The following is a 6,000-nucleotide window of genomic DNA, read 5'->3' on the forward strand; positions in this document are numbered from 1 at the left end:
TTGCTATGGTGATCTCGCTTTCATCCAAAGTCCTGTGAATGACCAGCTCAAGTTGGTCAGGTCCCCTCTTCATGGCCCTGGTGCAGCTCTGCTGGTGGTGTCACACCCACACCCAGTGGGCATTTCCATTGGTCTCACCCCAAATTAGCTATTGTTTAACACTTCACGAATCTCTTTTGTATTTGCTTGTTTTTTCCTAGGTTACATCCAGGCATTTCCGGTAGTATGACATCGGAGAATTCACAGCCTTCTAAATCTTTTGAGTCCCTCAACCTTCCATAAGCCAGTAATTATCAAAGCAAGCTGCACAGTACATTCAGTCTTTGAGAAAAAAGATCTCCCTCTAAGAGATTCTCACCAAATGGTTTGGCCTAAAAATTCCCACTGAATAAAGTATAACTCTCAACTTTGAGGTTGTGACTATTTTTTAAATTGACAGCTTGTTTCGTACTATATTACAGCTAGGTATTTCTGGTAGCACAACATCTGAGAATTTAGTACCTTCTAAATCTTCTGAGTGATTATCAAAGCAAGCTGCACAGTGTGATCTATCCTTTAGAAAGAAGACTGAGGCTCAATCTCCTTCTAAGAGATTTTGACCAAATGGCTTTGGCCTACCCATGGACAGAGGAGTCCTGCCGGCTACAGTCCATAGGGTCACACGGAGTCAGACATGACTTAAGTAACTCAGCTCGTGCACATACACACCATCAGGGTGTTTCAAATTTTAAAAATCTCATGAGGTGATTGTGATTGTGGCTGTTAAATAGATGAAAATATTGATATCAGAACTACTCAAGAAGTCAGCTGTTTGAATATTTATTTCATCAAATGTTTATTGAGCATCTATTAAATGCGAGGCACTATATTGTTTCCAAAGATAAACAAAGGCATATTCTGTGTTCTCAAGGAACTTAAGGTTTTTTTACATGCAGGAAAGGCATGTAGACAAACAATGGTTAATGGTGGTCAGGGCAGTAAAGAGTTGTTCTGACAGAAAGCAGAGTGATGGATTCTGTGTGAAGGGGCCTGGATTAAAAATAATAATAGCTGACCTGGACTTCCCTGGTGGCTCAGACAGTTAAAGAATCTGCCTGCAATGCAGGAGACCCTGGTTCAATCCCTGGGTCAGGAAGATCCCCTGGAGAAGGGAATGGCAACCCACTCTAGTATTCTTTCCTGGAGAATTCCATGGACAGAGGAGCCTGGTGGGCTTGCAGAGAGTTACGACTGAGCAAGAGTCAGACATGACTGAGGGCTATTTCTTTCTTTCTGTTCTGAGCACTTCCTCTGGATGGGGACGCCCCAAGGAAGCACTGTGCTCACCTGAGGCCTTGAAGGAGGACAGAGCCAAGTGGGGAAGGAATTTCTGAGCTGAGGCTGGGAGGACGGTGAGAGGGTGAGGAAACTAGGGGAGGTTACTCCTATTCGTAAAATCAGGGTGAAGCCTCTCAGCTCCAGGTGTACTCTGTGTACTACGAAGGCCCAGAGGAGACAGTTTCGCAGACTGCCTTCCCTCTTCAGGGCGATGTGCTCAGAGCTCCAGATTAACATCTAAGAAGTGGGACTGGAGGAGGCTTTTGAAGTTGGGGTTTTAGAATCACCTCGAGATTTTAAAATTTGAAACATTCTGACTGCAGGCCAAAGTGATTTGATCAGAATCTCTTAGGGAGAGGTCTTCTTTCTAAAAGATAGATCGCACTGTGCAGCTTGCTTTGATAATCACTGGCTTATGGATAGTCCCTCAGAAGATTTAGAAGGTACAAGAGGGTCAAGGGAGTGTTGGTCAGATTTCAGCTCAAGGGTTTAATGAAGTTGGGTATGGAGGGAAGTTGGGTATGGAGAGAGCTGTTAGGCTGGAGGCAGAAAAAAAGGAAAGAAAATTTTTTTAAAGGGGGGAAAAAAAAACCCCGAGGGAGAAGCCAGAATGCTAAGAGAATGCATCAGAGGGGACTTCCGTGATGACCTGGGTCAGGATGCTGATAGTGAGCCAGGTGGGGCTGGGGTGGGGCTGCTGGGGGTGGGGGAGGTGAAGGGTGCAGCCAGGGGACATGGACCCCGTGTGGTCCCTGGAGCCCCGCAGGGGCAGTAGAGGAGCGGGGGGTGCGGACTGTAATTCTCTCCGTGCAGATTTCAAGAACCTCTTGCCAGGGGGAACGGATTTAATCAAGTCATCCAGGATATGAGGAGGGAAGTTAGAACAGAAGGCCAGGAGCTGGCCATTGAAATGCAAAATGGAGCGATGGTGAAACAGGAAAATCCACTCATACTGGATCACAGGGAGGAAGAAGTAGCAGAAACTCTTAGTGATAAAGGAAGTTTTCCACATGTCTCTGGAAACCAGGAGATGGATGTTTTTAACTCAGGGGCATGAGATCTAGAGTTGGGACTGTTGCTGATAGACGTGCTGCTGACAGCAGCAGCAGCTCAAGGCTAAGCAAGCCCACGGCTCTTATCACCTTTGTAATCAGTGGTGGGGTTTACAGATAAGTGTGATTAGCAATGCCCTTCTAAGAATTTCCTGTTTGAAATAATTGTTCTTGATCACTAAGGTGCTAAACTTGAAAAATCATTATTAACAAAACCATTTTTTTCCCCCTTCCAACCAGCTCAATATTGATTCCTGAGCCAAAGCCTCAGGCTTTGGTTAGGGTTCTGCTCAGCCTGGATGGCCTGACTTCCCACACTTGGCCTCCAGGGAGACCCTCTCATTCCTAATATTGAGCAGCCCTGACCAGGCTCCCTCACTGTCCGACAGGCACAGGGACGATGCCCTGTGTTAAGATGGGCCCTGCTGCCCTGAGGCCTGACTGCAGGTACAGAAGCTGGTGGCTTCTGCAGAGTTGCCCAGGAGGGAGGAGAGCACACAGGGACATGGAACCCTGGGTTCTCCCCAGTGTCTCCAAAAAGGCCACTCTGGAGACCCTAAGAGGCGCACCCCTAGGGAGAGAGACAGCTGCCCAAGGACCTTCAAATTCAAAACCAGAGACAAGCTCCACTCATATCCTAACAGAAGCATCACCCGACCCCTGACCCCTGGCGGCCAGTACCAGGCCTCACCAGGGCTGCTCATGCCTTTCGGGAGAAAGGTTCAGGAGGTGAGTTCTCGGGTGTCCCCAGGCGTTTTCTGGGCTCGACCCCTGCGGAGTGGCCAGCCTCTCCAGCCCAAAACCCAGTGAGGTGTGAGGGAGCCTCAGGCCGCCAGCCTCTGGCGTTACTCATCCCGCTTGGCCCGGCTTGAAAGCATGAACAATCCCTTCCAGGCAGTCTCCGTTCTCACTTCCCTCTTCCCAGAGGGCCCCTCCTCGGTCTGGTCTGACCCTTGGGGGTCAACATCCTCTCCAGCGGACCACCCCTCCTCCCCCCGCCCACTTCCTCCCTGGAGCTGTGCTCCAGCCTGTTTTTCTTTTTTGGTTCAGGAGCGCCCAGAGAAGGGATTCCTCTGCTTGACTGGTGATCCTGTCTAACATTCTGGGTTCAGGGTCTTGGGTTACTGGGGATTTAAAAGCAGAAAGACTGGGGAGCCGTGGAAAGAGACATTCTTGGAGGATAGACAAGTCCACCTGGGAGGCAGGCAGAGGGTCCCCCAGGGGAGGAAACAGCCAGAGGAGCTGCGGGGGCTGGGGGGGTGCCTTGTGAGGGGCTCTGAGGACAGTCACTGGCAGGTCAGGGCACAGGCACAGAGAGAGGGCCACATTGCAGCCGGGTTGCTGTCGCCTGACCACTCAGAACTCTGTTTCTTCTTCTACACAGTGTGGGTCATAGCAACTACCTGCGGAGTCACTGAAAGGGCTAGAGACGTGTGTGGTGTGCTGAACAGAGGGACGCGGCCAGTAGGACCTCTGCATTCTCATGACCAGGTGTATCCTTGCAGGTTGGGCGGGGGGAGTGGGTGGCATCTGCACCTCACCCTGCCTGAGCCTGTAGTGACCAGGTAACTGACCAATCTCAATTCACCGGGATATAAACACAGGATGGTTTTGTTTCTTTCCGAGTATGGCTTCTGTGCTGCTCTCCTAATTCTCCCTGACTTGCTTTTTAGTGAATTCTTGGGAAGAATTTATTACTTTCTAGTTACTTTTAGTTGTTAAAATCTAACCCATTTTATTTATTTGGAAAACGAAGAATGTGAAAGGTCAGTTCACTGTCAAGCCTCAGTCTTAGTTGAAATCTTATCCTTTCCATTCTCCTCCGGAAGGCGTAAGCAGGGACCTATCTTTCGGTCCTGGAGGAGGGTCTTGCTTGTCTCACAGATACGACCTCCCCAAGGCCAGCACCTGCTGTGTGCGCTGGTGGTGGAGTGTGGGGCAAGGAGGGGAGGAGGACAAATGCCTTTTTACTTACCTGGCCACTGCCGTAGTTCTCTTTCTAATGCGCCTGTGGAAATCATTCACCAGTTTTAAAGCCCCACCATGACAGGGCTTACAGGGCTTGGCTCTCTCGTGGCCACAGTGAGAGCCCTGAGGGGCCTCCACCCTGCCCCCTTCTCTGATGGGAGATGGATTGTGGCTGGACGCATCCACATCCACTCTCCTCTCAACCCCTGCCCTGGGCAGTGAGCCCACAGCTTCCTGGGAAGGTTGCTTCTTTGTGGTGCACCAACAAGAGGGCTGACGCCTGGCCACTTTGCATGGTGCCCTCCATCATGACTCAGATGGTAAAGAATCTGCCTGCAATGCAGGAGGTTCCATCCCTGGATCAGGAAGATTCCCTGGAGAAGGAAATGGCAACTCACTCCAGTATTCTTGCCTGGACCCATGGACAGAGGACACTGGCAGGCTAAACAGTCCGTGGGGTCACAGAGTCAGACACAACTGAATGACTAACACACAGACACACCTGGCCCCAGGGAGATGCGTGTGTCTATGGAGGTCATGAGATTACCTGGGGTCACCCCTGCTGTCCCCTGTCCCTGCCACTTCCTGCCACTTCACCTCTCTTCAGGCAAGATCTCAAGTCTGATTCTAAGCTCACAATAAAATAGAGCAATTATAACAATATACTGTAATAAAAGTTATGTGAATGTAGTCTCTCTCAAAATATCTTACTGTCTTACAGTCACCGTTCTTGTGATGATAAAATGTCTATATGATGGGATAAGGGAAGGGAATGAGGTAGGTTTTGTGACACCATGTTGGCCACCACTGACCTTCTGACAATGTGTGAAGAGGAGGATCCTTGCTCCAGCTGATGTTGGATCTTCGATTATGATGATGTCGATGATTGGATGTCAGGAGCAGATGATGCTCATGGTTGGGCATCTGGGACAGGATGGAGCTGGATGACTTGCGATTTCATCATGCTGCTCAGAATGGCACACAATTTAAAACTTGGGAATTGCTTATTTCTAGAATTTTCCATTTAATATTTTCAGACCTCAGTTGACCATGGGCAGCACAAACTGTAGAAAGCAAAACTACGAATCAGATCAGATCAGATCAGTCGCTCAGTCGTGTCCGACTCTTTGTGACCCCATGAATCGAAGCACGCCAGTCCTCCCTGTCCATCACCAACTCCCGGAGTTCACTCAGACTCACGTCCATCGAGTCAGTGATGCCATCCAGCCATCTCATCCTGTGTCGTCCCCTTCTCCTCCTGACCCCAATCCCTCCCAGCATCAGAGTCTTTTCCGATGAGTCAACTCTTGGAATGAGGTGGCCAAAGTACTGGAGTTTCAGCTTTAGCATCATTCCTTCCAAAGAAATCCCAGGGCTGATCTTCAGAATGGACTGGTCGGATCTCCTTGCAGTCCAAGGGACTCTCAAGAGTCTTCTCCTAGCTAATTTGCATCTTCTGTCTTTCTTTGTCAGTCTTGCTGGAAGTGTGTTAATCTTACCCATCTTTTCAAAGGACCAGCTCTTTGCTTCATTGATGTTCTTTATTGTTTTTCTGATTTCAGTTTTATTGATTTCTTATCCCCCCTCCCCCCCTCCCCTAGTAAGGTATTCTTTTTCTCTGGCTTTAATGCTGCTTTCAAGAATTTTACTTTGTCTTCAATTA

The sequence above is a fragment of the Bos indicus x Bos taurus genome, chromosome 14 (assembly GCF_003369695.1).
Source record: "Bos indicus x Bos taurus breed Angus x Brahman F1 hybrid chromosome 14, Bos_hybrid_MaternalHap_v2.0, whole genome shotgun sequence".
Lineage (NCBI taxonomy): Eukaryota > Metazoa > Chordata > Mammalia > Artiodactyla > Bovidae > Bos > Bos indicus x Bos taurus.